The 27,498-nt window shown below is 46.5% G+C and overlaps 1 protein-coding gene and 1 non-coding gene across 4 annotated transcripts in view; both read left to right on the plus strand.

The window, feature by feature from the left end:
• AIM2 (absent in melanoma 2) overlaps nt 1-27,498 on the plus strand; it is a 91,925-nt gene that overhangs the window by 27,707 nt on the left and 36,720 nt on the right. For 2 of the 3 annotated variants that reach the window (XM_037023783.2, XM_073222125.1), the window contains exons 2-3: nt 12,395-12,630; nt 15,000-15,091. The gene's annotated coding sequence lies outside the window, so the exon portion shown is untranslated. The remainder of the gene's footprint in view (nt 1-12,394; nt 12,631-14,999; nt 15,092-27,498) is intronic. The other variant, XM_073222126.1, reaches the window with a different exon arrangement.
• TRNAR-UCU (transfer RNA arginine (anticodon UCU)) lies at nt 12,677-12,750 on the plus strand. Its single transcript has one exon. It is a non-coding gene; the product is annotated as a tRNA-Arg (tRNA).

Raw genomic sequence — 27,498 nt, forward strand, 5'->3', positions numbered from 1 at the left:
AATGCCAGTGCTTCAGTGAAAATGTGTGGGCAAAGGATATATCTGCTGCCTCTCTGTCCTAATTGCACAGCATGGCTAACACGGGGAATGAAGTATTGTTTAGGATACAGTAAGTACACATTTTGTTGGGAAAACTGTGGGTGGTAATAAAGGGAAATAAACTTGGTGAGATGGCTTCAAAACCAAATTTGAGAGGGTAGGACTTGAAAAACAGACACTGAACAGTTTCATTGTAACCCAGAATCAGTGGGGAACGTTTTGTAGCAGGATGTTACGTGATTAAATTGGTACTCAAAGGTTAATCCTCAGTTTCAGTATGGCAAAGTTGTTCAATTCTTTCTCCCTCTGAATCTGTAAATTCAGGGCAGTCCCATGCTAAATCCAAATTATTTTATTTTCTGGCATTTAACCAGTAAATTCTAACATTCTCATTCTCAGATAAAAAAAGTTTTTGTTTGAATAAAGTCAAAATAAAATAAAGAATAGCCACAGTTAAAAAAAAAACACATTGGACTGGAGTGTTGCCGGGAGGGGGGTCTTCCAGCTATCCTAAATTACTTTAAAATTATAGCAGTGAAAACATTCAAGTGTTGTCTAGGAATACACAAGTAGTTCAGTGGAATAGGAAAGAGAATTTAGTCACAACCAGTGTGGGAATTCAGAATTTAGTGTGGGAAAAACCATACGCCACATCCTCTACACACTTCTTATCAGCGACTTGGGGTTGGACTGTTTAATGAATGGTGTTAGAATAACTGCTTATCTGTTTACCAGTTGGGATGGGGTGGTATTTTTGTACTATGTACAGGAATAAATTTCAGATGGACTGAAGCCCTAAATTTTATAAACAAAACAAAGCTAAAGGGAGCTGTTAAACACTATAGAAAACCACGTTTTATCTCAGAATTGGTAAGTCCTTCTTAATTCAGACACAAAACCCAGAATCCATAAAGGAAAAGACTTACCAGTTTTTCTGCATGGTTTTTAAAAAATTGACATAATTGTAGATACCATAGGCAAACTTTAACAGTAAGCTACTGACTGGGAAAACTGTACTTAAAACCATGAATAGTGAGGTATTAAATTGATAATATGCAAAATAACCAATACATACACATTTAAAAAATCCAATAGAAAACTGGACAAAAGATTTGAGTAGGAATTCTCAGAAAAGATGCAGTTGTCCAATAAACATCTGAAAAGGTGATCAACTGCATTTGAATTTTGGGAAATACATGTTAAAGCCAGAGAGATGCTAGATTGTTAGAGAGCATCAAGAGACCTACCAGATTAAAAATTAAAGTGATGGATATCATCCAGCACTGGCAAGTGCTTGGGGAAAACAGGCACCTTCATTTATTGTTATTGAAGCTGTAAATTGGTGTAGCCGTTTTGGAGATATTTTGGGAGAATGTATCAGAATTAAAAATGGAAATACTACCAGCGCTATTTCCATAAATCTGTGCTATAGATATATTCACACACAAGAGCCATGATTTATGTATATAGATGTGAATCATGTTATTGTTTCCAATAGTGAAAAATGGAAAGCAACCTGAATATCCATCAACAGTGAATTGGTTAAATAAATTATGCTGTATGCATACTTTGTAATAACATGTAACAGTTAAAAAGAATCAGGTAAATTTTTATATATCAATATGAAAAGATAACCAAGATATGTGTTAAGTGAGAAATACAAAGAAAATACAATGAATTGTTATCCCTGTTGTGTAAAATAGGAAATAAGCCTAAAATAATATATATGCATTTATCACATTTAATATGCATGTAAATGTGTGTTTAAATCAAAGAGTATCTACTTCCTAGCTGTGTGACCTTGGGCAAGATGCTTAACCCCTTAGTATTTTATTCTCCTTATGTGGAAAATAGAGATAATAATAATAGTGCATATATCCTAGATCTGTATGATGTGAGGCATAAATAATCTATTTAAAGTGCTTTGAATAGTGCCTGTCACATAGTAGGTGCTTTGATGTGTGCTCTTATTATCCAGATTCACATTAGACTTGGAAAGGTATTATTTCTGGGGTGAGAGTGAGATTCAAGGCATAAGGGAGAGGGACTATAATTGTTTATATTACATACTTAGTTTTTTTTTTTTACAGTGATCATGCACTTAAGTGTTGAGTGATTAAAAAATAATTTTAGAAGCTTATTCTAAAGAGATCTGTTGAAAGACAATTATAGAAATCCAAGAACAAAGTCACAGAGCCCTGAGCTAGGAGGTGGCTCTGGGAACGGAAAGGAGATGCTGCATTTGGTGTCAGTTACGGGCAGCCAGAGAGAGGGAGAAGGCAGAGGCTCTCGGTTTGGGGGTTTGAGTGATGGACTTGGAAGATGCTGAGCCCAGGAATCAGTCAGGAGAATCTTTTTGTGAGGCGTAGTACTTTGGGATGGAAGAAGATTAGTTTAAACTATGTTGAGTTTAAGCTTATGGGAACCCATTTAATAGGAAATATTCAGTAGACTGGATGGATGTAAGAACTGGGAGTTCTGGAGAAAGTACAACGTTTCAGCTACAACTTTGAGGCAGAACAGCAGAGAAAGTCTCAAGTTCTTGGGTCTCATTTTAAGAGCTCCCGTCTAATATTTCCATTAAAAAATAAGGAAGTGTGGTATTCTGGAGCAACCTCTGGGCCAAGGGACAGAGACCTGTTCTAGTCAATGTATTCAGTTATTCTTTTTTTTCCCCAGCGAATATATTGAGCAACAACCAGGTGCCAGACGCCTCTGTTCTGCAAGGCTATTAGAGACTCAAGTTGTTAACTGTCTGATTGGAGACAGACGGGCACAAGATTGGTTGCGGGGCAGTGTGCCCAGCACTTCAGTAGCCACAAGGACAGGGTAGGGCAGTGGTGTGCAGATGGGGTGCTCCAGTCTGCTTAGGGTTGTGGTGGACGTCAGGGAAGATGTTACAGAAAATGCGGTGAGCGGCTGAATCTTCAAGGGGGAGGAGCGGGGTCTTCAGGCAGATGTGAGGGCGAAAAGAGAAGGGCATTCTGAATGGAAAGAGGAGACATGGCACAACCAGGCGTCTTAGTATGGAACCAGGGCAGTGTCCGTTTTTCCTATTTTAGGGAACTGTGGGGTTTAGGGCATTGCACCACATCAGGCTTGGGGTCGGGAGGGGGCTACTTGTAAATGAAATTGAAATGAGGGTCGGCATCAGATCATAGGTGGCCTTTCGCCTCTCTTCTCGGCAGTGGAGAAACATTGAGGGGTTTTGCCTTCCAGAAAACCACCATTGCTCTGTTGGTTGTGGGGCAGATGGGTGGAAGGGGAGCGGGGCCGGTTGCAGACAAACAAGCAAAGAGTCATTAAAATAGCCAAACAGCCCTGATTACAAAGGATGGACTCTCTGAACTAAGATGAAAACAGTGGGTATGAGAAGTGAAGGATCTGTTTGAGAAGTAAAGGTAAAGAGGCCGAGCTGATAAAGCTCAGTAGCTGAATAAATTTGGAGCATAAAGGTGAGGAATGGAGTCCTAACAGACTCCAGGTTTCTAGCTTGAGTGGCTGGATGACCAATTCTGTCTCCCCCATACTGTTTTCATCAAATCAGTCTCTTTTCAATTTACTGTGTGTGGCTAGTGCCTGGGGTCCAGATCTCCATTATAACTTTCCCTGACCGGATGCAAAAGCCTCCTCGCCGTGTCCTCCTGAAATGATCGACCACACAGCAACCAGAGTGGCTCAAATGCAGACCAGATCATAGTTCTCCCTCCTTAGAGCTCTTCACTGCCTCAGTCTCTCCTGCAGGATGAAAGTCAGAGGTTCTTAACATGACAGATGAAGGTCTCCAGCGTCTGGTCTTTCCTGCCTCATTCTTTGTCCCTCCCTGCCTGGGTCTCTGGACATCAGCAGCTCATATCTTGTAGCTTTTTTAGATAAGATGGTTTTTGGCTCTATCTTTGCTTTATCTGTGCTGTCCCCTTTTCTTAGAGGGCCTTTCTTCTTTGGTTTTGTCAACACATGCGTGTGCACACACACGCACACACACGCTACCGCTTACCATGTGCACGCTCTCCCAGGCTTCCCTCTTTTCCTCAGGTGAACAAGTGTTCTTACCTGAAACCTCCTCTTAGGTCTGAAGCTCTAGAAACTTTCTTAGAATTCTTCAGACTGGGTTAGTTTGCCTGTATTCTTTATAATTATAGCTGGGTATGTCTGTACAGTTGTGCAACTTTACGATTCTGTTTATTTTCTGCTTCTGACTGTGACTTTCTTGGAGGCAGATATGGCGTCTTCATTACCTTTGTGTCTCCAGTGCCAAGCACTTTCCTTGTGTTCGTGGACTTCCAGAATAAATAAACTAATGAGTGAGTAGGTGGATGGTGCTCCTGTTAACTAAATCAGCGGACTGTGAAGAACAGAAGATTCATGTAGAAATGTCAGTTCAGATTTGTATATTTTATGATTGAGATGTCTGTAAGTGAGTCACATAGGGATGGTTATTTCAAGGTAGCTGGATAAACCACTCCAGATTTCAGGTGAGATGAGTGGTTATAAGATACGAATCTGGGAGCTTTCAGCTTATAGTTGGTAGTAGGTGCTATGGTGCTACTGAAGGTAATCCAGGGGGAAAGTGTAAGAGAGCCAAGGTACACTTTCGGGCGGTGTTTTTGACCATAACCCACAGAAGAAATCGATTAACTTTCTATTCTGACCTGGGACACACATGTCCACACAAATACACATGTGTGTAACTGAAATAAACATTTCAGGAAACACTCCATGACCTTGTTAGAGGGTGATGCCCTCTGGTGTTTTTTTTTTTATGCTGTTCTGCCCTCTCCTATTGTATCACTTCCTTTCTATTTAATAGCATTAGAATGTTGCTAACATTCTGACTGGCAGTCTGTTAGAGGATGCTCTTTGGAACACTGATACTTGAGAAGGAAAAGGGGGAACCGGGGAAGGAGACTTAAAGGAGCAGGCAAGAAGGAGGCCAGTTAGAAGAGGCGGGTGCTGTCTCAGGACCAGGGCAGTGAACCTTTTGACAAGGAGGTGTGGTCACGGGTGTGAAGCACTGCAGAAAGGGGAAGTGAGCCTTTGAATTTGACGATTAGGAAGACGGTCAGTGACCTTAGCTCTCGCTAGGTGTGGGGATGCGGGTATGTAAGGAATAGGGGAGGTAAGGGGAAAGAGCCTGAGCATAATAACCAAGTCTGTAAAAATAGAGATGGCCAAACACGAGGCTAAGAAGGATTTTTTCATCCTTTATCCCATTTATTCCTCATGCTGACCTTACAGTGATCATTACTAGTGTGAATTTTTAAAATCAAATGAATAATCTGAGTCTCTGAGAGGCTCAGGCAGAGAGAGGTGCTTGTGTGCCCCTCACCCCACAGCAGGTTGCAGAGCTGGGATTCAAACCTCAATCAATCCTGACCTTAAAGCCTGTAGTTTTCCAATTGGACCATAGCAGTTAGTCTATTTTTGTAATATTGGATAAGTAATTTAATTCCCATAGGCATGAATTTGCTAATCTATGTAATTACAGATGGAGAGGGTTGAAAAAAATGATAGACTACAAAAATTAGAAAGAGCAAACATTCACCCTTTAAGCATTAACAACTTCATCTTCAAACTTCTTCTCTTCAGTTTATGAAAGTACTAAGAGCATATGGTAAAAATTCAACTGATGCATAAGAGTAACAAATGAGATTTAATTCTTTAAAAGCCTTCTTCCATTTTGAGTATTCAGTGGTTCCTGGAAGAGGTTATTCGATCCCTTTGGTCTTTTTACTTTATCAGTTAAGACTGAATACTGAGCATTCACCCCTGCTCCCCTGTCGCACACTCTGCAGAGAGGGTATCGGGGATTCAAGAGTGATTCAGTGACGGTATAGCGGAACAAACGGAGCACTGAAGGAGGAGTCAGAGAACCCGGAATTGAGCGCCAGCTTTGTGAACACCGTGCTGCCCGATCTGGATCAAATCATTGTATTTATCTGGACATCCATTTCCTATGTTTTGATGGAGGGTAACTGAAAGGAGAGACCCACTTAGGTGGAGACCATAATGAGCCCACTTACCGAGGGCTGCCCTTTCTGTCTTCTAAGCCCCGCCCTGTGGCCCTTCCCAGACCTGCCTGGCCTGCCTGTCCCTGCAGTCTGCAGGGCAGGGAGGGACTTGTGGGAAGGTCTCAGAATCTCACTTCTTGGGGAGAGTCATGATGGGGCTGCTGATGTCTCTCAGTGGATGCCTTCTGTGGGTGCCTGCCTGGGACGGTGACAGGGGTCAGAACGCGGCACTGGTGGCTCTCAGCAGCCCTACCGCTTCGGGGCTGAGTGACTTCAGTCCAGTCTCTTAATGCCCTTGATTGTGTCTTTTCTTTTGTAAAAGGAGGATAATGATAATCACTCTTTCCACAATCTGGGGGAGTTCTGATGATGAAATGAGAGAAAGGATTCAAAATAGATTTGTCATCATTGTGTCTGCTGGTGATACTCTTTCTTAGAAGCATACAGACAGGTGGCACGAGGAAGAACCCTGGAAGTTGGGCCACCACCTTGTGAAGGAAGGGCATCTGAGCCCCCAGGAGATTGACTAAGGCAAAACACTTCCCCTTGACTCTGTCTTCATTGTGGGCACTGAATGTTCTTTAGGGCTGAGATATAATGAGTCATAAGAAATACATATTTGGTGATTCATATGACAAAACATATGTTTCCCAGGTATATTTAATCTTCATCCATGGTTCCTGAAAACACTGCAGTCTTAAAGGTGAAATGGATCTTTTGTCATGTTAATAAGAGACTTTTTGTCTCCCCACCCAAGGGCGGGGGCTGGAGGCTGAATCAGCCAATGGCCAATAATTTAGTCAGTCATGACTATGCAGTGAAGCCCTTGCAGGAAACCCTGAGAAGAGCTTCTTGAGCTCTGCTTCCATGGATCCGGGTTCTCTGTTGGGGAGAACCTCTGCTTGGGGAACCAGAACGCCTCCGCAAGCCACTGAGCCAGGCCCCGAGCCCCCCCGAGGACAGAAGCTCCTTTATTTGGGACCTTGCCCTGGGTATCTCCTCACCTGGTTGTTAACTTGTATCCTTATGGGATCCTTTATTAAACTGATAAAGATAAGTGTTTTCCTGAGTTCTCTGAGCGGCTCTAGCATGTTAATGAACCCAAGGGAGAGGTCATGGGAGCCTCCAGTCCAGCCGGTAGGTCAGGAGCACAGGGAACTGCCCGGGGCTTGTGACCGGCGTCTCGAGTCGGGGGTGGAGGGCAGTCTTGTAGGACGGGGCCCTCACCCTGGGGAGCCTGGCGCTGTCTCTGGGCAGGTAGCATCAGAACTAAGTTCTCTCATACCCTGCTGGTGTTTGAGAACTGCTTGGGGTTATGGGTGGGAAGACCCCTCCCACATACTTACACACATTGGAATGGAGTCTGGGGACCCGAATGGGTTATACTGTTATCACTGCTGTGTATAATATTGTTACTGTTAAGTATGTGTGTAGAAAAAGACTACACCATAGCAAGGACAAACTTTAGAAGGGCCTGTCTTAGGTAGGCAGTGACTGATTATTGTGTAAGAATAAATGGTATATAGACGTGGCTATGATTTGTCAGTCCCTATCGAAGGCCAAGCCTAGTCTGGGATCGAAACTTTCATGGTTATACTCTTTATTTAAACTGATGCATTGTAAAAGATGAATATCTTTCTTCTCTTGCTGTTGCGGGATCTACTTTATTACATCCACTCCAAGGCTCCTTCCGGGCTGAGTGGGAAGGGGAGCAGACGTAGGGGAAAGAAAGCCCCGCGCATTCCTACTAGTCGGCAAAACCGATGCTCTTGAATCCCTTGCCCTAAGACCGCAGGGCCATTGACCCCTTAAGACCCATCTTCTAGCTCTCTGGCCCCTGGTCTAGACTGTCTGCTCCTTTAAGGACCAGGGGCCCTGAGATGCCCGTGAAGATGAAGGGGACTGGCTGCCAGCCCATCCCCCACCCCCCTGGTAACTCCAGGCCGGAGGGATTAGCAGTGCCCTGTTTACGGCCTCTCAGGCAAAGAAGCAAAATAGACACGGGTGTGCAGTAGGGCCAGGAAGGTCCCAGGGCGCGTGGGTGTAAATGTGGCAAAGAGGCAGTGAGCAAGTGATTCTGCAGGACGCACAGGAATGGGTGTGGACCGGGCGGCAGGAGAGTCAAAAGCACAGGTCCTGCAGAGGGAAGATTTAAGGCGGAGAAGAGATTTGGGTTAGAAGGATGGGGAGCAGAAGATGCCAGCAATGAAATCTGGAGGAAGGAAAGAGGATGAAGGAGGGACAGCACCGAGGCTCTGGAGCCAAGTTACGGGGTGTGGTGACTGAGGGCAAGGGTGGGGGTGCCTGGAGGTCCGGGGACCCCAGAGAGCCTTCAGGATGGTAGCTATGGGGGACAGAGACAGAGAGGAACAGGGGCTGGATTTGGGGGAGACCAGGAACAGTGAGCTGCGGCAGCAGGGTTGGGACTAGATGGATCCTAGATGAGAGCAGGTGGCGGGGGGACCTGAGCAGGGGACGGAGCAGTAGAAAGGACCGGCTTGGGGGGAAGGGGTAGGGAATGCCTCCTGCAGAACGTGGGGAGATGAGCAAGGAGAGGCGAGGGCCAGGAGGCAGGGCACTTTGAGTCAGGAAGTGACTACAGGTGACCTGCCTTGAGGAAGAAGGAGGGATGGACCGAGACGGCAGGAGGAAGCAGTGAGTATAGGACAGGGGTGCTGGGACTGAGCACCCAAGAAGTGGCTTGGAGTCAGGAACAGAGGCAAAGGGGACTGGGATTCTAAAGAGAAATGTGTCAGAACTGGAGGGATTGAACCAATGGTTCACTTATTCTTTTAGGAATCGAGGTAAAGCAGTGACAGTGCTTTCCCCTCGGTTCCTAGAAAGATCTGGTGGCACATAGTGGCCAAAGGCCACTCCTTTCACTAAACATTTTTGCTAGCATCCTCATCCTTCTTGACCAGGGAGAACGTCCGTATCCTTGGGGAAACACTTGCCTAGAATTCTCTAGACCGTTACCCAGAGAAGGCAGAGAGTGGTGGGATTCGGAGGCAGACAGGGGAGGGAGACACCTCCAGGTTCTTCGCCATTCCTCGGACTCCCAGAGGGGGCTGGCCTCTGCAAGCACTCCACTGTGACCTTGAAGAGGCGCTGGGGTCCAGCTCATTGTCGAGATAGATGGACTCTAGACCTACTTTGGGGAGGTGTGAGAGACCTGGGTAACCCAGTTGTGCCGGGCGAGACCTGGAATGGTTTCTGAAAGGAGCATGTGATGATCAAAGCAAAACCTGCCCTGTATGTGTCCTCCTTGGGCTTGGTTCTCAGGCTGTTACCCCCTGACACACCCCCTTCTGTCCTCTGCGGGAGGAAGAGGGATGGGAGGGAATGAGCCATCTTCAGTCAGGCTCACTGGCTGTGAGTGGAGGGAAACAAGCCTTTAGGGACATGAGTGCTTCATTATGATGGGTTAGAGAAACAGCTTGGGGCAAGACCCCACCCACAGGACGGATGTCTGGGGAAGCCCTGATGGGCCTTGGCCTTATCGGTATGTTCACGTTGCCCTTCTTTAAGGGCTACGGAGCTATGAGCCGAACATCTGTTAGTTGCAGAGAGGGCACCATAGGCCTGATATTACAAAGCACCTTTTTCAACCTCCCTGGAGGGTTGAGGTGGGCCCACCCCGAGGGGGTGACAGAGGAAGAGGGAGCTGGTAGTGGGTAGGGACACTGGAGGGTGGTTTATGGAAACCACTTCTAGAGGATGTGCCCATGATGGATGGGTGCCAATCAGGGTTTGGGACACTGTAGGGACTGAAAGGTGAAAGTATAGTTTATAAAGGTTGTGTTATTGATACAATGACTATTTCACTGTCTTCCTCCATCTAATATCCCTTAGAATTTAAAACATGGACTTGTTGTACAGGTGCCTTTAGGGAAGCTGTGAGTGGGAACCACACAGTAGGTTGTGTTTGTTTCTAGGCAAATGGGAGGAAGTTTTTGGCATTAATCACATGTATCCTGGCGACTCTTTATGAATGAAGTACTGCGTGAATATCCGCATTTTCTGGGGTCAAAGAGTGGTATGCAATTAGAGGTATGAGTAATGTTTGAGTCACAGATCTTCAGAGAATTAAATCAGTCCAGAAATTTCTTTGGAAGGGGAATGTCCTCACCTTAATGTTTTACATAAACACGAGTGACATACCTAGTTTAAAAGAAGAAAAAGATTGTACTCTTTCGTCAGTCATCTTGAATAGCTTTGCCTCATCTTTCCTGCCCCTTATAAACTACTGCTTTCTTTGATCACTTCCCTCCGTATTTTTAAATTAGGAGCCCAGTTTAGAGACATTCTTCACACTTACAAGAAGCTTTATCTGATTTGTAAATGATAAAGTGAAGAGATGTTGGAGAGACGTCTCTCACTTGGACAAGGTACAGAGTATTTTTGTTGATACAGGTTCTAAGTGTAAGAGGTCCTGGAAAGACACTTGATGAGGAGAGGTGCTTTTTGCTAGAGTGGAGAGATGGTTGAAGGGGCGAGGGAAGGATGAAGGAAGAATGTTCAACAGGAAGGAGGTAACCCAGGCACTGGAGTCAAGAGTCAGAAGGCATGGTTCAGAGGAGGGACGGGGACTCTGCCTCGTACCAGGAAGTCTCAGCTAGACTTCCCCAGTAGCATTTCTTGTCACCCTCAGTTTATAACAGGGAAGTGGAAGACTGTGAAGTGAAATAATTTTCTCAGGTCTTGAAGCAGATAAGCTGCACAATTTGCTCTTGAAGCTGGATCTTTCTGCTTCCAGAGGTGGGTCTTTGTGTGAACTTGGAAAAGTGGCCCCTTGTTTGGTGGGCAGTAAGGTCGGTGCCTTCTTTCCCCCCATGCGTCTTCAGAGTAGTTCCTGTATTAGGAGTTGCCTACAGGATCCTTGCACGGTTGGGTAGGGGGCATGCCATTCTTTATCTCTCATCATTGTGTCCCCAGTGCCAAATGAGAACATCATACACAAAGAATGAAGCTTTTGGAGGGAGTTGGAGAGCTGGGGCTCCACGTTCAGGCTGTGGGGACCCGTGATGTCTTAAGGAGCAAAGAAGCTCCTGCCTCAAGGCCCTGCCTGGATGGAGGGCAAGCCCGGTTGGAGAGGCTGCTTCGCTCCATGTGTTGGGGTCAGTCCCTTGCCTACTGACCTGACTGCATCTCCTTGATCCTGTCTCTCCCAGGGCTCACTTCTGGAGCTGTATGGAAGGGTGGGATGTGGGAGAGGTTGCAGTTGGAAGTCTTAGAGTTGGAAGGGCCCTTACACATCTTCCAGGCAAAGCACATTGTATTGTCGTATTGTTCTTCACTTTGCCTCCCCGTTGGAAAGGGCGATCTTGAGGTAGGAGTCACTTGGTGGTGCCCAGAGTGGGGGCATAGAAGCACATACCTGGAGGGAAGAACAGGGCATCTGAGCCAGCGCTCTGCCTTCACGGTCACCTTTTGAGTAGGAGTGGGGCAGTGGGCACTGAATCCGTCTTTAAATCAATGTGCTGTCATTGGGAGCATAGTGGCTAGTTGTCCCTGGATGGGCCTAGGAATCAAATAGGAAAAAATGAGCTGACAGTAAGGTAAGAGGGACTCAGATTAGATATTCAGAAGGACTGGCATAGTGGAAACGATAACCAACAGTGATTATGGCATTGTCTTCCCTAGGAGGTTTTTAAAAATAGGATCTCTTTTCTTGGATCCTGGCTGGATTCGGAGGCCCTTATGTGCCGTTACAGAGGATGGTCAGTCTGGTTGTTCTAGAGCCCCTAGCAAGCCCAGGCAGCTGAGAAATCCTCCTTCAGTAAATGAGGCAGAGACTTGGAGCTCAGGAAGGGGAGAGGGGAGCAGGTACTAATGGAGAGCTGTGCGAGGACCATCTGTATTTCATTAGAGAGCAGCCTCTTTCCCTCCTCCCTATATGTACACACACACACACACGCACACACACGTGCACGCACGCACGCACACTCTCTCAAACACACACTCACTGCTGTTCCGTCTCCTCCCTCATCCTCAATTCTAGTGAAGCTGCTGGAGGAACATCACATCGGATCTCTTCCGTAGGCTTGACACATGCAGCTCTGAAAGCCGAGAACTGGAGCAGCCTCCTGGAGCCCAGCCTCCCTGCCGCTCTCTGCTGCTGTTCACACTGTTTCTGCACGGAAGCAGCTCCTTTGTCTCAGGGACCGGGGGTTTTCCTGAATCTCCCAGCTTTGCCCAGCCCCTGTCTGAGAATAGCTGGACTGGGATGAAACCACAGTGAGGGAGAGGGGTGGAGGTGGAGATGGCTTCTGTTTCCTCTGAGGAGCTGGGTGGCTCTGCCTAATTAGCATGAGAATAGAGATGTTCTCCGTTTCCTCCCTTAGGGATGGAGAGGGAAGGAGAGCAGAGGCTGTAGCTCTGTCCTACCCCACCAGAGATTCCGGGACTGGGGAAATGACCACCTTCACATCCCTCCCATCCTCTGAGGACCCAGGACCCACAGTATTGAGGAAAGCTTGGGTGCAGCCGGCTGGTTGGATCTCCACTCCAGATTTTCCAGCTGTCCCTGTCCCCCCACCGTCAGAGAGCGGGATGCTCAGATGGCTCGGTGATGCAGAAGGTATGTGCTTTTTCAGTTCTGGTGCTGATGCTGTGTGTGTGGTGAGGTCTCTGTGGCGCAATGGACGAGCGCGCTGGACTTCTAATCCAGAGGTTCCGGGTTCGAGTCCCGGCAGAGATGGTCACCTGGCAGGTGCCTCTTTTATTTTCATGCCTTCATGCTAGGTTGGTGATTAATTTATCCTCCCCTGGAGGCTCTGGGCAAGAGAAAGGAAGCCCCTTTCCCTGGGAATCCTGGACCCCCTTTCCTCCTTCCTTCCCTCGCTCTTCATTCTTTCTCTGTTCCTCCCTTGCTGATTTTCATTGTCTGGTGAAGGCTCCGATGTCTGCTGCATCTCCCTGCTCAGCCTGACCGACACAGTCTTTGAATCCTTTACTTCATAGGAGAATTACTTGTACTCAGTGACCGAGATGCCAGGCCACCGGTTCTGGGACCACTGTGGTTCCCTCCTTTACCTCTCAGAACACAGATAAGGCAGACTGTCCCATCTACAGATGAGGAAGCATCCAGTTGTCTGCCAAGGTGACCCCCACTTTGCCCAAGGTGGGTCACAGGATGGATGGGGTCAGGCAGAAGGTAATTGCTTACTCTGTGGTCATCAGTGTTACTTTGTGTTCCGAAGGCTGGGCTTTGTGCCAGAGATCACCCCTCACTCCCTCACCTACAAGGTCAGATGTAATCATTATTCTTTGTCTCACTGGAATAAGCCGCACAGCAGTACACTGATTACCGGCCACAGACAGGCCTGTCCCCAGAAACGTGAAGGTCTTACACTTACATGCACTTTATTGTGAGAAGTTTGTCGTCTTTCCTGTTTGCAGGACACGCTCTGAGGGTTGCATCTGAATGCTGTTTTCATAATTCCCAACAAGCCATCTCTTAGCCTCCATTCACTTCTGCTCTCTTGCCCTGTCTCATCTAATGAGCCACCTTCAGCCAGACTGGGAGCTTGGGCAGACAGGGACAGAACTTGGATTTCTATTTTAGGCTGGTCTGGCTCACTCTCCTCTGTCCACTGCAGCCTCCGCTGTATTAGCTAGCGGGAGCCGCCTGGGCCAGGAACTGACCTCCACCTCAGTTGAACCCAAGAAACCCGAGAAGGTGTGCCTCTCCCCCCGGCGGCTGAGTGCTGGGGGCTGGCATCGCCCCGCGTGGGTCTCGGCCCAGAGCCCAGAGTGAGGCCGCTGCCCTGCACCTGAAGGGAGCCGGGGTGAAGTGAGGGGGGTGAACCCACTCACTGCCTAACGAATCCGTGCCGAGCGGTGGGAATTGAGAGGGAGATCGGAGGACTCCGGGTATTTTTTGCCTGTAGGTCATGTGCACATTTGTAGCAAATTGAAACTCAAACTTTAAATCTGTTGAGGTTATATGGCACTTTAAAGGGACTTAAAGTTCTTGCAGTAAGAGCCTTTCTGAGTCAGCTTGGTGGGACGTCAATTCAGGTACTAACCATCCTCCGCCAGCCCCATGGGTACGCCCTTTGGAAGATTCTGGTGTGGACCAGAAACTCCTCGGCTGACCCTTTGGGAGCCTTTTTCTTATTGTTAGCTCAGTCTATCCTAGATATGTTTGCTTTAAGCTCTGGCCTGAAAGGAGACGTTCGTGGGTGTGTGGGAGGTGGGTGGGAGGGTGGCGAGGGAGTTTAGGGAAGGGACATGTCATATTTTTCACCTGTATGCAGAATCTGTGTCTTTACTTTCCCCGCGTTTCTGCTGCAGTGGGTCTGGGACAGAGCTAAGAGAGGTAAGGAGGTTCTCCCCCTATCACTGTGTAAGGTCAGGACAAGGATGGAGTTCCTTATGGCCCACTCCACGATTTGCTCAAGTCTAGAAACTTACTAGGAGTAAAGGTTTCATGAAACTGTGGGAGCTGGGCTGAGAGTAGAAACTGGTAGGGGATGTGTGCCCAAGTGGGCATTGATTTGAGATTTGTTCAAACGTTTGACCAGGGTGCAGTGTAGCCACCTCCTCTGGTGAAGTTCTATACCCCTGAGAATCAAAACCCACAGATAATCCCCAAACCTGGTTTTAGCCAATCACTCCTGTTTTCTAACTTGGAATCAGAAGACCTTGGTTTCAGCTTTTGTCAAATTGCTGAAACTCTGTGTATGTTCATTGCTTATTTATAAACACAAGATTAAATGATCTCTCCTCCAAATGTGGAAATGGATGAGAAAGCCCCCTGTGCAGATCTGTACAGATATACAGGCTGTTAGCTTTGAGGTGCTTTCGTCCCTCGTCAGCATGTGGGAAAGGTGCTCAGCCACACTGTGGGTGAATGAAAGGGTTTGAAGAGTCAGCCCCTGTCGGGAGCGTCCAGGGTGGCCGTGTGCCATCACTGGGGCTGATGCCAACTTGTGTTTCCCCCAGAAAGAAGACAGACTGGACTTCTCTAGCTGGTGGAGGACTTCAGGGGGTGATGGTCCCTCTGTGCCTTACCAGGGGAGCTTCATCCCAGCCAGGTAGGCAGAGGCCCCTGCTGGCTACACCACTTAAGGGGGCTAGAAGCTTCCACTCGCACATCTCCCAGCCTTTATTCCCTCAGTGTTGAGGGGTGATGTTTTGGGGACTTGAAGAAGGATCTCACTGGGACTGGGGGCAAGATTTTTCATACTAGCAAAAATACCTTTATAGGTGATAAGAGCTTTTTTCTTAATACATGATAAATAGACATTTATAAATATCACACTCTATTTTAAAGACACTCAATATAAAATAGAAATGGGTGGTTTTTTTTATGAAATCACTTGTCTGAAAGATTCAAATGCTTCAGAGGTGCTGGACCTGATCATTATTTACAAAGTGTATGGGCAGGATTTGTCTAATTTATTATTGCGTTCTCAGTGCCTGAAATATGGTAGGCATTTAATGGATATATTTAAAAGAATTAATGCTGACTTAGATTGCCTATAAATTATGTAGATAGGGAGGAGGAAGAGACGTGGCTCCCGGTTATCAGGAGCATGGGCAGTATCTTCATGCAGTCATTCATTCACTGTACACATGTTCATCAGATGCCCACTCTGTGCCACTCTCCATGCTCCAGGCACTGGGTTCCAAAGGCACTTCGCCCTCTTCCCTCATGGCATGGCAGAGATCTAGAGTAGGGGGGCAAATAATATGACAGTAGAATTGTAGCTAAAGATACATGGCGGAGGAACTTAACTGATGATAAAAAGGTAAGGTGAAGTGTGGGGTCATGGAGGCTTTCCCAGGAGGTGACATCTGAGAGTCACGAACGAAGCAGGAGAGATCAGTAAGCGCTAATGAGAGCTAGATGATGGGCCTTCCAAGCAGAGGCCCAGTGAGAGCCGAGGCCCTGGGGCGGGCACAGGCTTGGTGGCTTTGAGGGCAAGCACGGAGGTCATGTGGTTGGAGTGAAGCGAGTGATGGGAGAGTCAGTTCCGGAGACTGATGGGGGGCACGTCATAAAGGATAATGTTCTCGACGCTTTCACACCCGACTCTGCCTTGTATAATAAATCCGGCGTTTTCTCTCTTCTCCTTTGCTACCCTGCAGTGAAATTCACAGGCAATAGAAACTTCCCACACACCTAATTAAAACAAATCAATATGAGATCCTTGCAATATAAGAGAGGAATAAAAGGAAATCCATTTGTAATAAATAATACGTATTTTAATACATAAACACCACACTAGCAGTCATCCTATATGAAGAGTCACCTTCAATGCAGCAGCTACGTACACACACACACACACACACACACACACACACACACACACACACACACACAATATGTTTATATAGAGGCCAGGGCACCCATGTTACATGGCTGACTTAAATTATCACAAGGGATGTCATTCATCAGCAGTGCTGCGATTTTCCAAACTGGTGAACGCTGTTGATAAATTTATGATCAAGCAAATTAAATCTTCTTTCAAAGGATGCAGCATTTTGGATTCCTGGATGTTTTAGGAAGTTTTAAATCATTCAGAAAACTCTGTGTATTTATAGTATAAATGCATTAGACTCTAGGCCCAGATAGCAACAACTGGCTGTTCAGTAGGTCATTTAAAATAAATGCACAACATGGGGCCAAGTTTTCTTTGTGGAAGACGCACCAGCACATGGCAGGACCCACAGATCCCAGGGACCCTGCCTCTCTACAGCTAGAGGTGGTCCCCAGCCATTAAGCAAACAGAAACTGCTGCACTGAATTTTCAAACCACTTCCTTGGGGCAATTCCAGACCCACCAGCAAGTGCTGGCATAAGGCTTTGTAGGTCAGGCTTCCCAGTATTAATAAAAGTCATCAGTTTGAGCAGAGGAACGACGGAATCTGACTTACGAGTTGGGAGGCCGACCTTGGCTGTTGTTGGGGAAGAGACCGTGTTGAAGAGAGGGGCATGTTTGCAGGTCTGCCGGACCCAAAGCCTTTCGGAAGCAGCAGGGCATGGCACGGTTGTTCTCTGGTGGTGGCACTGATGCCACCAAAGGCAGAGGGTTTCATAAGAATATCACCTGAAAAAGTGATTTTTCATTTCTCTGGGGAGCTGACCTGGCATGGATCACTTATATTTAGCCTGGGCACTAGTTATTTTTATTGATTATCATTACAATGGTTGTCAATAGTGAAAATGTTCATTTTGTTTGTATTAAAAGCCATAAGAAGTGGGACTTACTCCCCTAATCATTTGTTCAGTGTTTGTGTCCCTAGTAGTTTCTATAAGTCACAATGGGACAAAACGTGTTGAGGCTTCTCGGTGTCCTCCTTGGAAACTGGGATTTCTTTGCTTCTGTAGTGGTAATGGTGGGCCACTGGGAACGCCGGGGGTGGTTCCGGGGAGGTGGTGAGGCAGAGCACGTGGCAGCGAACACGGCGGGTGGGAGAGTGCGTGGAGTGGTGCGGACCTGGGTCTCACTGCCCGTCTGGGGGATGAGTCTGGGAACGCACTAGCTCTCTTGAGCCTTGATTTCCTCACCCAGTAAATGAGCCAAATAATACATAGAATTAAAGAAGGGAAAATGTAAATGAATCTGGATGGTTATATACATAGCAGGTGCAAAAACACCCCAAACCAAATGCCAGCTTCCTTTGTTTAGCACAGCTGTTTCCCCCAGTCTCCTGCAGATTGCGTACCTCGAGCTAGTTTCCTGGAGATCATATGTGAGGATTCCGCGGACTTAGCCATCCGTGCACCACATGTTTCTGTCCCTTGAAGATGCTTGGGCATCTTGAGTGCCGGGGGACATAAATGCATCCTCTCCCTTCCATACCAGTTACCCCTCATGAGTACTTCCCTCCCCTGTGGTCACTGTGGGGGCCCTGGATGTCTTTCTGGGGCTCTGAGAAGTGAGCCTTGCATTAGGAACAAGGTTCCGCAGGCCCCTGTGGAGAGGGCCATGTGGAGGCCTTCCTTCTGGGAGCGCTGCAGGGCAGTACAGCCAGGCATGAGGGCACGTGTGTCTGTCTAGAGAAGAGGGAAGGAGACTAAGACACATTTCTTGGGATTGGAAGGAGAGGGGAGGCTGAGCTTGGCTGCGGTGTCCCTGTCCAGGGTCCTTTCTGGGAGTGTCCCTGCCATGGTCCCAGCCTGGTCCCAGGCCTCGGAGGCACATCACCTGGGAATCACTAACACCCCCTCACAACCTTTTCTTCCTTTTTCTGCATCCAAGGCTGTTTTGGAGGAGGAAAGCAGTACCATCCAAAATAGCAGACTGTTTAGGACATGTTACATTTGTTTTGAAGGAATAGGAACCTTTTTTTCCCCTTTTCTAATTATGTGCAAACTCCTAAGAGTGCTTTTACATTTTTGTAGGTAGGTATCCCCCTAACAGCAGAGGAGAGCGACTGCTTGCCCCCCAGGTGTCAGGAAACAGAGGCGCAGGTGGTCTTTGCCAAGTACAGCCTTACTTTGAAGTCTTATACTTTATGCTACATTCTAGTACAAATTTTGGGCTCTACTTCATTTTACCTACATTTTTTAAGTACAAAAATAATTATTTGGCCCCAAATCTTATAGTAAAAGTTATGTCTGGCATGCCCCACATATGGGTGCCTGACATACCCTAGTTGTAAAAGCACAGAAACATGTTTATATTAAAAATGAGTTTGTGACCCCCATGTATTCACTCAAAGATGAAGGGGGATATAACCCAGAGACGGGTTAAGTATTAGAAACCTGACAGGGAAAAATATTAATTCATTTACTCATTCAACAAGTATTTATATTTAGTACCTATGAAGTGCTAAGTATCCAGGGAGTTACTGGGATACAGTGATGAGCAGAAAGAGGCAGAGATTGTTATGCAAATACCTGTGACATTGCAACTGACAATGGAGGAGCGGAGACATCAGTGGGGCAGAGAAAGCTGACCTCTTCAAAGAGGCCAAGGAAAGCCTCTTCCAGGAAGCGTCTCTTGGCCTGAGTCTGAAAGACCAGTAGGAAATAACGAGGCAAAGAATGAAGGAAAGAGCTTCCCAGACCCAGAGGAGCACAAAGGTCTTGCTGTGGGAGGGAGAGCAAGTGGCTGAGCCGGGAGGGGCTGGGGTTTGACTGCGGACAGCGAGGCAGACGGTGCTGTGAAGTGAGACCAGGTAGGAGGTGGGGGCCTGACCCCACAGGGCCTGGTCATAACTGGAGAGGTTTTTGTCTTTTTCTGGAAAACAAAGGGAACCCACTGAAGGGTTTTAAGTCAAAGAATAACATGATTAGATTTGCATCTTAGAAAGATTACTGCAGCCGCTGCTCAGAGAACAGTGTGGAAGGGTGTCAGGGTAGATGCCGAAGTGACCTTGGTGGCCCGGGGGAGGATCCTGGTGGTAAGGGTAGTAGTGGTGGAGATAGAAGAAGGTGGGCTTTAGAGGGATTTGTGAGCTAAAAGGTACAGGATTCTGTGATGGATTGGAAATGGTACAAAGAAGACGCAGTTGTCAAGGATGGTTCCAAGATTTCTGGCTTGCTTACCATGGACCAAGATGGGAAACACTGGAAGAAGACCAGGTTCGTGGTAGAAAACCAGGTTGGTTCAGCCTTGAACTTCTAATTTTGAGGTGCTTTTGAGATATCTAAGAGGAGAGGTCAGGTATGTATAAAGTCGAGAGCTGGGTCAGGGTCTAAACTGATGATTTGATTTGGGGAGTCATCTGCATGTTTGTGGAGGCTGAAGCCAAGAGAATGAATGAGATTACCCAGGAAGAAGTGCAGGCTGAGAAGGGCCCCGGAATGAGCTACGAGGAGCTCCAGCATTTAACAGCAAGTAGTGAAACAGGCAAGCGAGGTGGGAAGAAAACCAGAACATGAGCATTTCTGAAGCCAAGGGAAATGGGTGTCTGCAAAGGGGCTTCACTGAGCTCCTGAGAAGTCATGAACTATTGTTATGAAAAATACCCATTTAATTAAGTGACATGGAGGTGGTGGGAGTTGTTTTAGTTTCCATGGAGCATCATGGCAAGAAACCAGATCGGGGTGGACTGCAGAGGGTGTGGGAAGGAAGGACGTTGGGGGAATGCGTACCGGCCACTCAGGAGTTTGGCTGAGAAGGAATGAGGAGAGGGTGGTGAGCCGGAAGGCACGGGAGCCAAACAAGAACATCTTTTTTTGTTTTTCTTATTTTACAACTTTTAATTGTGGAAAATTTCAAATAAAAAAATTAGAATAGCATCATGAACCCCATGGACCACTCACGCAGTCTCAGCAGTGATCTGCTCATGACCAACTTGTATCTCCACCCATTTTATTTATTTTTTGGAGGGAGACACGCCTGAGCTTTTTGAAAACCATTGGTAAGGAAATTATTATGAAGGGTAGTTTGAATATTTGGGAGGGAGAGAGAGAGAGATAGAAAGCGTGAATGATACCACGGTTGCTGGGAAGGCAGGAAGGGAATAGGGTCCAGAGTCACGGTGAGGCAGTAACTTTCCGAAGCCGGAGAGCCAGCCCTTGATTGCCCCGGAGGGAAAGCAGGTGAGATGGTGAGGATGCAGATTTGCACCTTTGACACCTGGAAGATAAGGAACTTGCATCTGATTGTGGAGGTAGCACTGCCGCCTCCCCTTGCTCCTCCTTTTCAATTAAGTGTCAAGTCATCTTCAGAGAGTAACTGGGAAAAAGAGGATGCTGCGTGTTTGAAGAGAGCTGGGTGAGTTACTGCGGAGAGAGAACGATCCTGTAGCAGAGAAATGTGGAATATTTATTAGACGGTGTTAAATACCCATTTGGAGGAGATGGATCGTTCCCGGGAAGCATTCAGGTTACACGCACGTACGTATGTATGACCTGTACGTCCTTCTTGTTAACGTTTTCCCTCTTGGTACAGTGCTGTTACTCTAGTCCCCAGTAGAGGAATGTGTTTATGCACATGTATGTGTGTTTTACAGAGGGTGTGGATTCCACCAGTCCCCTGAATGTGTGATCAGAATATATATATCTCAAAAGGAAAATGATTTTTAAAATTCTTGGAAGTGTGGATGTGTCTAGTTGCATTAATTGGCTCAGGGTGCCACCTGCTGGAAAGCGTCCTCAACAGCACCAGCCAGGTTTTCCCAATGCAAAATCTAAACCTTTGAAAAGTTTGCAATGCCGCTGGTGAAATGTGAATTTTCGTTTCTTAGGTACTCTTCTACTTTGTTTATTTGTATCAAAGCAAGAACATTAAAATGTGTTCTTTTCTGATTTGATTTTGGGGCAAAGACCAAGTCTATCCCATTTTAAGGCCTTTGTTGTCTGTAAACCTCACTTGTGATCCATATATAAAAAAAGAGAAATAACATGTCAGACTTACCTGAAGTAGCGTTAATTAGAGACAGATTATTGTTTAAAGATGTAGAAAGTATAGATGATACAGAGACCGATTTTGTCCAGATTAAGACATGCCTTATTTAACAATCCCTCATATTTGGCACATCCTATCCCAAATTCTTCTCCTCTAAGATCTTTAACTAAAATAGGTGTTCCTTCACAGTTTCTAAGATGACCCTCCCAGAAACTAGTGTGCAATAAATGATCTTTTTTATAGTCAGTCTTAATCTGAGTACAATGTCCATTAAAGTTTTTCTCCAAGGTCTTTACGTCACACCGCTAGACTAACTCCCAGATTCTTGGTTTTCATTAAGTAATTCCTTTCCTTCAAATTAACTTGGTCTATGGGAGAGTTCAGGGGTAAACCACTCTAATTGCTTCCTTTCCTTTGATTCAGTCAGTAACTCTTAATTATGGTCATTTTACATATACAAATTCAGCCATGATTCATAGGGAATCTAGAGAAATGCCAGCTTAAGGAATTGAGACATTCACAGGGAAAACAGCCTTCATTCATTTACTCAACCAGTCTTCATTAAGTGCCCATGTGTGTCGGGAGTTTTGAGAAGCACTGGGATGTATGGGGAATGAGAGAGTCATGATTCTGGTCCTTCCAGAGCTTATACTGTGGAAAACAGATGTTGATTAAGTTATCCCAACAAATTCTGGTGAGTTCTCTGCCAGGGAAAGTACAGGGAAGGTCATGGAGTATCGAAGCTAGAGTCATGGAGTTCTCCCTGGAAGAAGTGGTCTTAAACCATGAAAAAAAGAGAGAAGAAAAAGATGCCAGGTACACTGCAGGACAGAAGCCCAGTGCTGGGAGTCAGACTCTGCAGGGGCTGATAAACCTTTTTAAGGAGTTTAGATTTTTTTTTTTAATAATGAGTCTAGATAACACACACATAGCTACATTTATTATTTTATTGATAAAAAGACTAACTTCGTGATAAAAAGGTACTTTCATTTCCTTTTGCTTTTTGCCCACCCCTGGCTCCCCCATCTCTGGATTTTACTCTAAGAACAAATATCAGTCAGTGGAAGATCTTAAGTGTGTGTGTAGGGGATGTGTGTGACCTCATTCAGACCAATATGTTAGAAAGATTATTCTAGCTGAAATTTGGAAAAGGGCTGGAGGGAAGCCAGATTGGACATTAGTTTAAAGGTATGTGCAGTGTGGCATTGGCTTATATGGGACAGTGGAAAAGGAGAGAAGTGAATGAGTCAGAGAGCTATTTAAGATAGCGAATGGGTAAGACTTGTTGAAATTGTAAGAGGTAAAGGAAAGCAGATGATTCCTAGCTTTCTGTCTTGAGTGAAGGAGCGAGTGGAGTTGCCTTTTAGTGAGACAGGGAGTACTGGATAAGAAGCAGGTTCTCCAAATGGCCAGAGAAGAAAGAGCATTTCCGCTCTAGACATGTTGAACTTGAGATGTCTAAGATGTATAGGTAGATGTGCCCAGTGAGCAATTAGATGTATGAGCCTGGAACTCTGAAGAGAAATCTGGGCCAGAGGGACAAGTTAGCAATGGTTGATCTGTTGAGAATAAATTGATGTTTTGGCTGTGGTTGATATCTCATAGCACAGGAGTGAGAAAAAGAATGACTAGAAGGTACCTGAGGAACCTATCATTGAAGGATTTGTTAGCTGAGATAGAAGCCAGCAAACAAGCCGGGTCAGGAGGGCAGGAGGAAAACCAGGAGGCTTGGTCCCAGAGCCAGTGGAAAGCAGCTTTTCAAAAAGCGTGCATGCACCACCATGTCAGATGTTGCTTGTGAGGACGATGTTTTCTTTAGACTTTAGTAATATAGTAATATGTGGTCTGGGCAAATGCAGTTCTAGTCGAGTGACAGAGTTGGCTTCAGTGAGTTCACAAGCAAACAGGAGAGAGGCAGGGAGCGCATGCGATTAAACTGTTGTGCAGTGGGGTTTAGGGATGGTGGCAGCTGGAGGGAGAGGTATGATGAAGGGAGGGGTATCGTTGATCCGTTTTTTGGAAAGGGAATGGTTGAGAATGGTTAAGTGTGTGTGGAAATTATCCCAGAAAGGAAGGAAGGCTGAAGGGCCAAGAGAGGGCGCAGTCAGTAGACGGCATAGTCCCAAAGAAGGCCCAGAGATAACAATCACAGCAAAATGTATTGTGCCCTTCCCTGCGTGGGAACCATTCTCAGAGCATTACTCATGTACCTGCTACTCTTATTAGCATCCTGTTTCTTGAGATGAAGAAACTGAGGCACAGTTAGGCACTGAGTAATGAAGGTCACATGGTAAGTTAGAAATCTGAGCAAGTTCCTGGGCAGAGGAGCCCAGATCTTCTGTGAAGTAGGAATACAAATAATTTTCTGAGAGTGAACTCAGATGTAGAGGAATCAAGCCTCCGAGGAGAGCAAACAAATGTCGAGGTAATTCTTATTGCAAGTTGGAGTCACTAGTAGGAAACACTGTCTGTTTGTGGAACAGTGTGGAAATGCAGGTAAACGTTGTTATCGTCAATGTATAGTTGTGTGATTTTTCTCTAGCAGCAGCTAACAGCCTGGGAGAAACATGGGAGGAAGCTGACAGCCGAAGTGATTCGAGTTGTATTCTGGGGTGTGGGAATGGGTGTGAAGGAAGGACAGAGACAGAGGAGGTTTAAGATACTGGCAAGTGGTGCTTTTCATTAGAAGGCCATGGAAGTGAAGCTGGGTGTGCAGGGGAGTGAAGTCAGAAGGGAGACTAACGGATGGGGTAGAAGGCAGGCAAAACGCCGGAGTGACTTAGTGAACCAGCTGTCACGATACAGAGCATTCTCTGAGAATGGACTATGGGATTGGATTCTTTCAAGTGAATGGAAGAGTCTGGGTGCTTAGAAGCAGAGAAGACTTAACAGAGAGGGAAAGTCCAAAGGAAAGAGAGGGCAGGATTATGGACAGGCCACCCAGGTGGACGCAGAGCCACAAAGCAACTTGGCAGGGCCTGGGTGGAGGACGCTGCTAGTGTGTTTGACCTGGGCCTCTAGGGCTGCTGGTGTTTGGAGGAGGCTGTGGAATCAGGGAATGGGGATTCTGTTAGGATGACAGTCAACACTGCATTAGGTATAAAGCTTCTCCAGGAAACAGAGCCAGTAGGTGTGTGTGTGTGTGTGTGTGTGTGTGTGTGTGTGTACAGAGAGAGATTTATTATAAGGAATTGGCTCACCCAGTTGTGGAGACTGAGAAGTTCAGGACCAGGAGAGCTGATGGTATGGGACCAGTGTAAGTCTGACAAATTGGGAGAGTTCATAGTGTAAGTTCCAGTCCAAGTCCCAATTTGAAAGGTGGGGGAAGATGGATATCCCAGCTCAAAAATAGACAAAGAGAATTCTTTCTTGCTGAGCCTTCTGTTTTACTTAGACCTTCAACTGACTGGATGAGGCCCACCCACATGAGGACATGAGGGAGCATAGTCTGCTTTCTGGGCTCCATCCATCCCACCCCCAAACACCCTCACAGCACACCTAGAATGATGTTTGACTAAAATATCTGTGCACCCCATGGCCTAGTCATGTTGACCCATAAAATTAATCATCACAAACACCTTGATTACCTGGTTCTAATTTATTGGTCTTTAGTCTCCTCAATTATAAAATGAAGGGTGAACAAGTTATTTCTAAAGGTCCTTCCCAGTTTAATATTTGTGTTTTAAAGCAGAATTTCAAGTCTTAGGATGGAAAGAAACATCATATTGAAGTTCTTAACTGAGTATAACTCAAATGACACCCTGTGAATGCACAGATCTTAGACTTAGAAACTGATGGTTATACTCAGATTCTGATGAGTACTGTCTACTTACCTGCTTCCTTTTTTCCTGATCATAAAGGTTTTGATAGAACACCTTTACCATGAGAACTTCTGACGTGCAGAGAAACTTCTCTGTCATTGACGCAGTGTTCCAAAGGGTTCCTGGGCAACAGGTGCCGGTTCTGGGCTGAGCGTGGAGTGAGCGATGTAGTGGTGCTGCGGCAGTCATCTCTGCGGTGAGGTTCTCATTCAGGCTGACGCCACAAGAGCTCACGCTCAGAGAATGTATTCCAAGTTGTTACTTCCGCCATGAGACCTTTACATTTTGCAGGTGGCCTTTTTAAGTAAGTGCACTTGAGATAAATAAAGACAGTACTTCCTGGAGACAAAGGCTGGGGATGAGAGGACATTCTGATGTGTGGAAACGTGTGTCTAGTCCGGCGTTCAGAGTGGCAGCAGGGCCCTTGGTTTACATGCTTCGGCTGGAGGAATGAGATGGGGAAGAGTCAGGCGAGTCAGTGCCTTCTCAGACTGGCACGCTCTGTCTTTACTCCTCTAGGAATGTCCTCTCCCATCTCTTCATCTGATGGCTTAGAACAGCCTCTGAAATACCACACACACTCTTCTGCATAGCCTTTCTTTTCCTGTGCACCCGCCCCCCACTAGATCAGGCGCCCTACCTTTGTTTGCCGATCGCATCCTGTGTGTACCTCTGCTGTGGGGTTCACTGTGCCATATTTCCTTGTCTTCTCTTTCTGTCTCCCCAACACAATGACTGACACATAAGATGCGATAAATTCATTTATACTGAAGTCTTTCGATTGTGGGCTTATGATGAACGTGTCATTATCTAGCTTCTGTTGTTCTTCCTGGCAACTATTTTATGCCAGTCACTGGGCTCGCGACTGGGAGAATAATGATAAACAAGACACGCGAGGCCCTGCTCCTCGTGAAGCCTGTATTCAAGGAGGAGAAACTGACAGAAAGGAAAGCAGCAGAAGGAAATAAATGAAGTGACTGGCATTCGTAATTAGCTTGTTAAGGAGGGACTGAATAAGAGACTGAGCAGAGACTGGCAGGCATACCTACTGTGGCGAAGAAGAGAGTGGGTGACGCAGGAGAGAATCAGGGAGATGAGTACTCCAGGCAGAGGACACGCAGCCTGGAGACCTGAGTGGGATGGGGGTGGGGTAGAATGAGGCAGGCAGCCTGCGGAGACACAGGAATGAGGGGCTTGTCACAGAGCTGTTGGCCCATAGCTCGGGGCTCAGCAGAGAGGTCTGCAGCGGCGTGAGTAGAGGAGATTCTGTCGTCTTGGGATGGTGTGACGGCAGTACAGTCACAGGAATGATGTAGGCTTTAGCTTATATTTCAAAGATAAAAATTGATCAGATTTGTTGATGATTTGGGTGTGGGCAGTGAAGGAAAGAATGGAATCAAGAGGGTCTCTGACTTCAGTAATGGATTGCCATGCCTGGATCTGGGGAAATACAGAAGGACAAACAGATGCTCAAAACAAAGTTGATAGAGTTCCATTTGCATTGAGATGTAAGTTACCCAAGAAGTGACTCCAGGTGGGAAGTTGGGTACGAGTTTTAAGCTCAGAGGAGGGCAGAGGCTTCACATGTAAACTTGAGGCCTCCACATCAAGGTCATATGTAGGCCTGTGGGAGCCGATGCGGGCAGAGAGGGCTCACACAAGCTCTTTGGACCTCTAGGGTTTGGACTTTAGGTAAAAGAGGAAAAACCATTAAGGAACACCTAGGTAGCTTTGGGAAGCAAAAAAGGAGAGGGACTCACAGAAGCATGGGTGCTGTTTCTGAGAAATTTAGGAGAAAATGGGGCCTGAGGTGTCTGCTGAGCTCTGCACGATGTGGGGGGCCGTGGGTGCCTTGGCCAGAGCGGTTCAGTGCGTGCTGAGGGCCGACGCTCGGTGTCAGCCGGTGGAGCAGGGGAGAGTTCAGGAAGTGCAGGCAGCAGGTGTGAAGAGCCATTTCTGGGCGGGTGTGGTTCGGGAAGACTTAGTTTTGCTGTACTCTTTATGAGAAACACAGGATAGGTTTATACCAACAACGAATCCAGGAGAGAGGGAGAAATTGGAAGTTCAGGAGAAGAAAGGGATCGTTTAAGACGTGAAGTCCGCTAGCGTCAGAGAATAGGTGAAGCTTTGGTGGGGCTGTTTCCCTTCCTGATTGTAGCAGAAGGATGACAAAGGATATGGTGGTGCACACGAGTAGTGGGTTTGTAGCTAAGAAGACACGTCCAGGGGCTCCCCGTTCAGGGACTTCTATTCTCGCCCAAAGTTGAGTGAACCATAAACTAAGAATGAACGAACGGCGATCGTACCTAGTCT

The sequence above is a fragment of the Manis javanica genome, chromosome 14 (assembly GCF_040802235.1).
Source record: "Manis javanica isolate MJ-LG chromosome 14, MJ_LKY, whole genome shotgun sequence".
Lineage (NCBI taxonomy): Eukaryota > Metazoa > Chordata > Mammalia > Pholidota > Manidae > Manis > Manis javanica.